Source organism: Chrysochloris asiatica, unplaced genomic scaffold (assembly GCF_000296735.1).
Source record: "Chrysochloris asiatica unplaced genomic scaffold, ChrAsi1.0 scaffold00054, whole genome shotgun sequence".
Lineage (NCBI taxonomy): Eukaryota > Metazoa > Chordata > Mammalia > Afrosoricida > Chrysochloridae > Chrysochloris > Chrysochloris asiatica.
The window spans coordinates 12,680,963-12,692,430 of NW_006408572.1; positions in this window are offsets into that span (position 1 = coordinate 12,680,963).

Here is an 11,468-nt window from a genome sequence, read left to right on the forward strand (position 1 = left end):
GCAAAGTCTAGCGAATCACAAGGTCTGGCAGTTCAAGCTCACCAGTTGCTCCTCTGAAGCTCTATACAGGGTTGCTGTGGGTTGGAATGAACTCGATGACACTTAACAACAACATATTTTAAATTGTGTTAGTAAAAAAAAAACAAACAGATATAAGGAGACTTCAAAAAATTTGTGGAAAAATTCCATTTGTCACAAGCTTTTTGAAGGCCTGCCTCTCCCCCCACATACTCCTATTTCAAACTAAGATCCAGATGTATATTTGTAACTATATAATTTCAAAGCAGTGATGCCTCTGAGCCATATTTTGAAATATCTACAATGACTACAATATGATTTGAATATACGTGTCATTCCTCCTGGAGACAAAATCCCAGGGTCTGCTGCTTAGTACTGTGATCTGTTTCCCATACTTTATTTGAAGGGAAGTATTCTTGGTGGCGCAATGGATTAAGAACAGTCAGTTAACTCTAAGGTCAGAGGTTCAAACCTACCAGCTCCTCCGAGGGAGAAAAATGAGGCTGTCAACTCCTTTTAAAGACTTAACGTCTTAGAAACCAGAGAGCAGTCCTAGTCCATCTAATGTGGTCACTGCGAGTCAGAATGGCCTCAGTGGTGGTGAGTTTATTTGAAGGAAATGGACACCGGGTTAATTTCCCCAGAATAACATTCCATTTTCTCACCCCGGCTCTGGTAGTGTAACAGTTATGAGTCAGACTGTTAACCTCAAGATTTAGCAATTTGAAACTACCAGCCATTACACAGGACAAAGATGAGACTTTCTGCTCCTGTAAAGATTTACAGCCTTGGAAATCCTATGCCAGATAGCTATGAGTTGGAACCGACCCCACGGAACACCACCACCACCATCTAAAGCCACAATGGCACTTAACAACAACAACAACAATGCAAAGACAGCTTCTTTTTAAAACCCAGCAGATTTCTTCACCCAGTCCAAACCCCGACTAAGACCCAATATCCCTGAAGCCTTCCTGTCCATATTATAATAGCGTCATCCAATGAGGTACCTTAATTGCTCATGACATGTCTGTGTTTTTTCTCTTATATCGCAGTGTAGGATTTTTTTGACACAGGGAATAGACTTGTACTTCTTTTGACAGTCTCTGCAGTAACCGCAACCAGTAAAATAAAGGTGCACAGTACTCCAGTAATTTACAACCCTGAACACGCATCAGAGTGACGTCCTGGAACCAGAGGGCATCAGTATCAGCTGGGAGCTTGTTAGATATGCAAATTATCATGCATTCCCCCCAAGACCTATTAAATCAGGAACTCTAGCGGTGAGACTGGACAATCTACGATTTTACCATAAACTAAACTTTGAGAGAAGTCCCAGTAATGTAGATGGTAAACACTCTTTACTGTCCGTTCCCAAATATTTCATCACCTCAAAGAGAAACTCAGTACCCTTTCAGCAGGAACTCCTCGCCCCCCCCTCTTCCTTTAGCTGCTTAACCTTTCACAGCTTCCGTTGACGCCTTTGTGATCTACTTCTGGAAAAGCAGCCATTGCGAATGCCCAGACTTGCAGACAGTACCCATTTGACTTAGTCTCAGTGGCTTACTAATCACAACTCTACTAGAGGAAGATAAAAATTATTTTTGATGAAGGAAATGAATATAAATCGCTACAATTTGATTAAGTTGACCTATACTTAAGGATATCCTAGCTTAAAATACCAACTGAGAGGGAAGGAGTCTTCACATCAGGTATCAATCCTATCCCCTCTGTATACAAGGTAGACATTGGCTACCTAAAATGAGGGGGCGATAAAGGCTGGTTTACAAGTTTTCAAGAGGGAGTGTAGTTTAAGAGTGTGAGGAGGAAGATAGAATCCCCACTGAATAGTTTTCATCTTGTTTAGACGGGTGTGGTGAAAAGAGATGGGGATAAGAGCCTTATGATTCAATAGTGAATAATTGTTATCATGACTAATTGCGACTGTCACAACTGTAAAGGTAGAAGTTTTGTAACAAAAATGGGGGAGTAGTTAATGTTACAGTCCAGAAACAAAGGACCCTAGGACCATCAAGAGAGAAGAGCACAAGCAGAAATGTGGGACCCTATCCAGAGAAGCAGCAATACCAGAGATGGAGGCAGAGATGAGGATATGGAGAGAGAGACCAACTGAGGACTCTAGATTCATGGAACGAGAAAGACTATGACTATGTGCTGGTGGCCAGGAGGCAGGCTTGCAGAATGTGCCCTTTGGTTGTTTAAATGATTATATATTCCTGAGTGTTTTGGTGTACATCCCCCACCCCTTAAAAAAAAGGGGGGAATGGAAGCAAATACTGTTGAATGATGATGCATGGAGGAGATTGTAATCATTACAATGAAGCGATGGTGTAAAGCCGATATTCTCCTGTGTAAACTATCACTCAGTTCACAATAAAAATTTTTAAAGTTTTTTTTTTTTTTTTTTTTTAAATCAGCCATTGAAAACCACGTGGAGCACAGTTCTACTCTCACATACATGGATCACCATCTAAAGGAGTCAATTCCACAGCAACAGGTTTTAAAGTTTGAGACCCACTGAGCCAGGAATTTTGATTCAAAAGACACAGGGTAGAAAAAGTACCATTATTTGGCAAATGCCACAGAATCAAGAGTCTGGTGGGGGCGTTTCTCACCACTGTTTCTCCAGTGCCTGTCTCAATGCCTGACGCATGCTCAACACATAAAAGTATTTGTCTTAAAAGAGGAAGGAAATGTAATATTTGAGGTCCAGAGTTATATTTGTCAGTGCCCGGTTATTTTTATAAGAATTAGGTACAATGAGCCCTTCTGGAAGGTGACATTTATTCCAGGACATGAATTATTCCACTAATGGTACACTTGAGACTCATCTAATGACACCACATAGTGATTTGGGTTGTGGGAAAATTTTGAAACACAAGCCCCGAAGTCTAATTTTTTAAATCGAGCTGTCTTCACCAAGGTAAATTAAACTTTGCGTTTTCTGCTTCCATCATGAGATCTTGCTTTGTGGAACTTTCCAGGGTTTTCTGCCCTTCCTGTCTGCAGTGAATAAGATATGAGCTTGTGCACCTTCAGAATAAAGGAGGAAAATCCCTCCTCATTCTTCCTTCACATAGCTCTCTTATTATTTCCCAAAGACTGAGGTTTATGTTCTAATAGCAACTTGTCAGAGAACTAATTAATGAATGTTCTTCGATTAATGAATATATCACTGATGCCTGGGTCTTTGTTGTTGTTGTTGTTGTTAAGTGCCATCAAGTTGGCTCTGACTCATAGCAACCCTGTATAGAGTTTCCAAGGAGTGGCTGGTAAGCTTGAACTGCCAACCTTGCAGTTCAAACCAATCTTTCAGTCCAGTGCTTTAACCCACAGCACCACACCAAGTCTCCCATGCATTGATCCTAAAACCAACAAATTGCTGTGTAAGACAAAAGAGAAAGGGTTGTCTACTTGCAAAGAGCTTACAAGCCAGAAGAGAAGATGAAAATAGGGAAAACAAATAACACGAATCTCTCATTATCCTCATTAATACGCTTTGTTGTACTTGCTAGCTGCCGTCGAGTTGACCATTGACTCATGGCAACAGAAGTCTTGTGCCATCTGCTCAATCGATTGTAGAGGTGACCGTTGTGATCCACTGGGTTTTCCTCGGCTGATTTTCAGACGTAGATCACTTGGCCTTTCTCCCTAGTCGGTTTGGAATCTCTGCTTCAAGCCGTCCAGCATCACAGTAACATCCAATCCTCTACTGGCAGATAGCGAATGGCTGTGCATGAGATGTGTTGGCCAGAGGACTGAACTGGGGTCTCCTGCTTGGAAGGGGAGAATTCTAGTGTTGAACCACTACTGCCTTACCATGAATTCTCTACACAGCCTTCATCCGGTGTTTTCCATTTTCTTTTAAATATCCATTTGGTTCTTTGTGCATATAGTGTCTTTTCTCCTCATTAGGACATAGGCCCTGGGAGGTCTTCTTCATCACCTTCCCTGGTCAGCATGGTGGGACTTAATAAACATTTCCTGAATGAAGAAAATACAAAGCTCAATGCTGGAGTTTACTACTTTCCAAGCCTTAGAGCCCACATTTAGGTCTTTATTTATGTTCGTTGATAAAGGCCCGTGCCCTAGAGTCATACAGACATATAGAGTTCAAGACTAGGTTCTGAAGTGTAGCTCTGTGAAGGAGCCCTGGTGGTGCTGTGGGTTAGGCACTGAGCCGCTAATCTCAAATTCAGTGGTTAAAATCCACCAACTGCTCCTCAGGGGACAGATAAAGCTTTCTGCTCTGGTAAAGATTTACCATCTTAGAAATCCTATGGAGCAGCTCAAGTCTGTCCTGTCATCACTATTAGTTGGAATTCACTCACCAGCAGTGCGTTATTGTTGGTTTGTTGGTCTTTGGTGGCCTTGTGCGAGTTACTTAATTTTTTTCTCTTAATATTCATTTTTGTGGGACCATCAAGGGAGAAGAGTGGCGTGCAGTACCCTATCCAGAGAAGCAGTGACACCAGAGATGGAGGCAGAGATTATGATGTGGAGAGATGGAGCGGCTGGGGACCCTGGACTCAGGGAGGGAGAGGGGCTGTGTGCTGGTGGCCAGGGGCAGGCTTTGGTTGTTTGAATGATTATCTATTCCTGAGTGCTTCAGTGTACATCCAGAAAAAAACAGAGGGAATGGAAGAAAATTCTGTTGAATGATGATGCATAGAGGGGATTGTAGTCATTGCAATGAAACGAAATGCAATAGGATTATAAAGCTGATATTCTCCCATGTAAACTATCATTCAACTCACAGTAAAAAAAAATTTAAATTATATTCATATTTGAAACTGTATTGTGGGAAACTACACAGAACACAAAAGATGGCCATTTCAACCATTTTTTAATGTACAATTTACATGTGACACGAATTACATTTCGCCATGTTGTTCCCAATCAACATCCGTGTCCATTCCCAAGTTTCCATCACCTCAATGAGAAACTCAGCATCCCTTCAGCAGGAATTCCTCACCCCCTCCCCGCCTTTTAAGCCTTCTTTGTGATATTGTGAAGACCAAAGGACACACTGCAGATAAAGCGCTTAGCACAATGTGTAGTAAAGGTTAACTGTTAAAGAAACAGAAGGTTTAAACCCTAGTCCTCTTTAATTCATTCCTAGCTGGAAATTCCAGTTGTTGCCGAGTCTATTAGAATTCACGGCAGCCCTGTGAGGGTCCAAGTAGAAATGTGCTCCATTGGGTTTTCAATTGCTGATTTTTATTTTATTTTATTTTTTCAAAAGTGCAACACCAGGTCTTTCTTTTAAGGTGCCACTGGGTGGATTTGAACTGCCAGCCTTTCTGTTAGTAACCAACTGATTTGTTTGTTTGTTTTAGCTAGAAATGATCATCAAAAACAGAAATTGCAAGCTCAGTGGAAGCTTAAGAAGAAACTTTGAAGGGTGGGACTGTGGTCTCAGATGCTTTGAGATGCACGCTCACCCAGCATTCACATCTTGTTGGAAGATTTAAAAGGATTAGCATATTTTTACACAAGACTTAAGATAAATCAGTAATTACTCTGTATCTTATGGTAGTGGTGGTTGTGTGTTGTTGAGTTGGTTCCAACTCATAGTGTCACAGTACAAAGTTTCTGAGGCTGTAAATCTTTATGGGAGTAGAGACCCTCAGCTTTCTTCAGAGAAGCGACTGGTAGATTTGAACTGCACCTCAACTTATAACCACTACACTACAGGGTTATAACCACAGGGCTCCTTGCATCTTCTCATATGAAGTTTAATTTCTCTCCATGGCTCTTTGTTAAGAGGAGCAAAGAGATTTCCTGTCATATTAAAACAGTTATTTTAGTAGCTCAAGGACTGTTGACTTTAAATCCTGTTGACCCTAAAACTACAAATGTTTTATTAAAAACTACATCTGTTACATTAAAATTACGTATTCTCTTTATTGCTTGTAGAAAGTTGTGCTCATCCAAATAAAGTGGTAAACTATATTTGTCGTAAGAGGATAGTTTTACCCAATAACCTTGTGATAATTCACTGTGACATCCAAATATAGCTCCAATTTACTCAAGTAACATGAAAGGACTATGAGTATTCTTTTAAAATTAGGAGCGCAGCTAAAGGAACTCCTTCCTTGTAACACTGTGATTTACAAGCAAGATTCAAGGGGCTGAGGTTAATTTTAAAACGCAAGGCAGGCCTGGATCGATCTTGATAGTATTATTGTTTATTCTACTGTTGTTAAGTGCTGTCGAGTCATTTCCGACCCATGAGGGGCCTGTATAGGGTTTCCAAGGAGCAGCTGGTGAGCTTGAACGACCAACCTTGTGGCTCAAACAACTGCAGTCCAGCGCATTAGCCCACAGCGCTACTCCAGGACTATTACTCTATTGTAGTACTTTTGAATACTCATTTTTAAGAAGCCAATGTTCCTAACAAAAGGAAAGTTTACAGATGAGTATAAATGTGTTATATGTATATATAATCGAAGTGTAGCATAGTGGGTTAACCGCAAGATCAGTAGTTCGAATCTACCAGTCACTACAAGGGAGAAAGGTGAGTCTTTCTGCTCCTGTAAGGATTTTCAGCCTAGAAAAACCTACACTGGGCAGCTGTGAGTCCGAACTGATTCCACAGCACACAATCACCACCACCATTTTTATAAGCATTAATTGAATATGTTTTTAGTAACCACTAAAGGGAGCTGGTCTTTCCTATGGGTTTTCTAAAGAATCTGCAAAGTTCATACTAGTTTGTTCTATGTGGTGTTTCTTCCAGAGCCAGATGTGGGGCCTTGTGAGAGGATTTTTGTCAAGTCATGAACACTCTGGAAGCTACTATTTGCTTGTATGTAAAGGCAGGGTAGTAACACTTGCCTTGTTTAAAGGGTTTAATGAGAAGTTGTGGGAGTCCCTGGGTGGTACAAATGGTTAAGTGCTCATCTGCTAGTCAAAGTGTTGGTGGTTCAAATCCATCCAAGAGCACCTCAGAAAAAAAAGGCCTGGTCATCAACATCAAAAGATCACAGTCATGAGGGCAGGGGATTTTGTGAACTGCTAACCACTATATAAATACAAGTTTTCATTGTTGGTATTCTACAATGGCTTACTTTCATACATCCACCGGAAATTGTTGTTAAGACATTTCAGTAGACCTAGTTGTGAATTTCACTCTGTAACTTCAAGTAGTAACACTATGACTGGAATTGTATTTAAGAGCACAAGCTAGAGCATTCTTTTCATAGGTTAGCACTGCCTTGGTTTTTCTCTTTCTTTGTCCTCTTTGTTCATAGAAAGTATTGGAAAAGTGCAACCTCCTAAATCCTTAGCAGGCTTAAATCTTAGCTAGAAGAGGACTCATACTCCTTGTCAATGGCTTCTTGCTCTAGAAGGGGAGCCTTGGATGGCAAAGGGGGAGATCTGGCTTGAACAAAAAGCTCTCTGGCCAAGAAGGGTCTGGCAGTAGCCTCGCACAAATCTCCCTTTCCTTGTGATGACCTCCCACAGACTGGACTGAGCCTTTTCCTAGAGCTACATCGCTCTTGATTCAAACCTCCTTCTTCATGGTAATTACATGGTTGCCTAGTTCATTTGTTTGCTTTATTCTTTTATAATAGATAATACATTGATAGATCTAGGGATACACTTTCCAAACACTAAGTATATAAGTATGTAAAGTGAAAAATAAAAGCTCTCCTTTCCTTCACTCCATCCCTTCCACTGTCAGTTCTGTGGTCCATAGCCCTCCACCAACTTTTATGGCCTTTCAAGAGGTCCATTAGGAGTACTGTGGGTCTATAGGACAAGCACTGGACTGCTAACGACAATGTGGGTGGTTCAAGCTCATCAGTTGCTCTACAGGAGAAAGATGAGGCTTCCTTGGAAATATATATATATATTCAGGGCCACTATGAGTCAGAACCGATTCTATGGCATTTCACAATAACCACAGCAAGATCCACATACAAAAAGGATATGTTTTCAAAAAAAGGAATCATTGTATTAAATGTATTCTACAACCTTTTTTTCCCCTATTTTTTCATGTCAGAATATTATTCTGTGTTACGAATACATTATTTTAACTTCTGATGGACATTTCTTTCTTCTTCTTCTCCTCTCTGTCTCTCTCTCTGTCTAGCTCCAGTGAGCATTCTTGTAAATGTATACACACAAGCACACATGCATTTATTTCTGAAGAGTACCTTTATAAGCTTGTTCATGGGATTCTATAATGCAGCAAAACATTATTTTTATATGAAGCATAAGGTACAAGTTTAACTTAAATTTTCTCTTTTTTTGTTTTAATAAAGCAAACTTTCTTAGTTTCCAACCACTTACTGAATGATCCATCTTGAATTGGTCTAAATGTGAACTTTATCTTCGGTCTCTGTGTGCACCGGTTTCAGATTCTCCCATTGTTTTATTTGTCTGTCTACAGATTTATGGATGTCCTGGTATGTAGGATAAGACCTGGACTGCTCACCCCAAAGTTGGCAGTTCAAACCCACCCAGCTGCTCCTCAGAAACCCTATATGGGGTCGCTGTGAATCTAGACAGACTCGATGGTACTTGACAACAGCAACAATGGATTTATGTGTCTTTACCAATTCAATGCTTGTCAGTTATAACAATCTTATAGGATGCTTTCAAATCTGGCCAGGCAGATCTTCAAACACTGTTCTTTCTCTTAAACATTTGTATATTATTCTTATACATTTTCTCTTCTGGCTTGATGCTAGCATTAGTATGCCAAACTCCATTAAAGAATTGTTATTGTGGTGGTTGTTATTGCTGTTAGGTGCCATCGAGTCGGTACCAACACATAGCAACCTTATGCACAACAGAACGAAACACTGCCCCGTCCTGGGCCAACCTCACAATTGTTACTACGCTTCAGCCCATTGATGCTGCCACTTTGCCAATCCATCTCACTGGGGGTCTTCCTCTTTTTCTCTGACCCTCAACCTTATCAAACATGATATCCTTCTCCAGCAACTGGTCCCTCCTGACAATGTGTCAAAAATATAAGAGACAAAGTTTGGCCATCTTGGCCTCCAAGGAGCACTCTGGCTGCACTTCTTCCAACCCATATCTGTTGGTTCTTTTGGCAGTCCATGGCACTTTCAATATTCTCCTCCAACACCATAACTCAAATGCATTGATTCTTCTATCTTCCTTATTCACTGTCTAACTTTTGCATGCATTAAAAAATTGTTGTTGTTGTTGTTGTTAAGTGCCGTCGAGTCGGTTCCGACCCATAGCGACCCTGTACAGGGTTTCCGAGGGTGTAAATCTTTACAGGAGTAGAAAGCCTCATCTTTCTCCCGCGGAGCGGCTGGTAGTTTCAAACCACTGACCTTAAGGTTCGCAGCCCGATTTGTAACCACTACGCTACCAGAGCTCCATACACGGGAAGTTTTAAAAATGATTGTGATAAAATACACAGAATACAAATTTTGCCATTTTAATTCTTTTTAAGTGTATGATTTAAGATGTTAATTACATTCACCATGCTGTGTATACATTACTGCAATCAATTTCCAAAAGTTTTTTTTTTCAAATTTTTTATTGTGGTTTGGGTGAAAGTTTACAGAGCAAATTAGTTTTCCATACTCAGATTTATGCAAATGTTGTTTCCTGCCATTGGTTGCTGTTCCCTCAAACTCTCTTCCCACTTCCTCCTTAGTTCCCTGCTTCTTTTCATCTTTCTTTCCTGACCCTTCTTACCTATTGAGCTTTGCTTTTGAGGACACACTGCCCTTCTACTCCTGTATGGTTGCTTTATCCAAGGAGTGCATCCGTCCCTGGAGGTGATGCTCCCTTTATAGAAATGTCTATTTTTTGGTTGAAAGTTGAGTCATGGGGGTGAGTTCAGTCCCAGGTTTTAATGGTGACTAAAGGTCATACTCTGTATCAGACCAATAAGTCTGGTCTTTTTGATGATGATGAGTTTTACTCCACATTTTTCTTCTATTTTATACAGAGCTTTCTATTGTGTTCAAATCACAGCTGTTGTTGGTAGTAGCTGGATAGTCTAATTCTTTTGGTCTCAGGGACATGAAGGCTAAGGTTGTTGGTGGTTATGTGCCGTGGAGTCAGTTCCGACTCATAGTGACCCTGTGTATGGTTTCTGAGGCTGTACATTTTTATGGGAGCAGAAAGCCCTCATCTATTTCCCATGGAATGGCTGGTTAGTTTCAAACTGCTGACCTTGAGTTTAGCAGCCCTACTCATAACCATTATGCTACTTAACATGGTCCATTAGTCTTTGTACCAACTTTTTCCATAAGTCTTTGATTTTCTTCACACTTGTTTGCTCTGGTAAGGGAGTGTCCAGTAGTTGCATCTTAGGTGACCTCTCACAAGCTTTTAAGACCCCAGTTGCTCCTCACCAAAGTGGGATATATAGCACTGTCTTTGTGGATTATATTATACCCACTGACCTAGATGTGCAAGACTGCGGATGATGACATGAATGGAGTAAAGCTTTGGGGACCTTCATTTGCTGATGGGACACAACTCAAAATAAGAAAAAACAGCACTCAATATCCATTACTAATCAGAACATGGAATATACAAAGTATGAATCCAGGAAAATTGAAATTGTTGGAAATGAAATGGAATGCATAAACATGCATATCCTAGGCATTAGTGAGCTGAAATAGATTTTTGTTGTTGTTGGTAAGGTGCCCTCATATCAGCCTTATGCACAACAGAAAGACACACTGTCTGGTCCTGCACCAACCTCACAATCGTTGCTACATGCCAATCCATCTAATTGAAGGTCTTTCTCTGTTTTCATTAACTCTCCACTTTACCAAGCATATCATTCTCCAGGGACTGGTTCCTTCTGACAACAGGTCTGAAGTATGAAAGATGAAGTCTGGCCATCCTGGCTTCTAAGGAGCATTCTAACTGTACTTCTTCCAACACAAATTTGTTTGTTCTTCTAGCAGTCCTTGGTACCTTCAGTATTCTCCTCCAACACAATAACTCAAATGCATCAATTTTCTTATGATCTTCCTTATTCACTGTCCAACTTTCATGTGCATATGAGGTTATTGAAAATAACATGGTTTGAGTCAGGCTCACCTTAGGCCTCAAATTAGCATCTTTGTTCTTGAACACTTTAAAGAGGTCCTCTGTAGCAGATTTGCCTAATGTAATATATCATTTCATTTCTTGACTGCTGCTTCAGTGAGTGTTGATGGTTGATCTGAGCAAATTGAAATCTTTGACAGTTTAAATCTTTTCTCCATTTATCTTGATATTATTTATTGGACCAGTGGTGAGGATTTCTGTTTTCTTTACATTGAGATGCTACCCATATCCAAAGGTTAAGGTCTTTGATCTTCATCAGTAAATATTTTAAGTTCTCTCACTTTCAGCAAGTAAGCTTATATCATCTGTATATCACAGGTTGTTAATGAGTCTCTCTCCAATCCTGATGCCATGTTCTTCTTCAT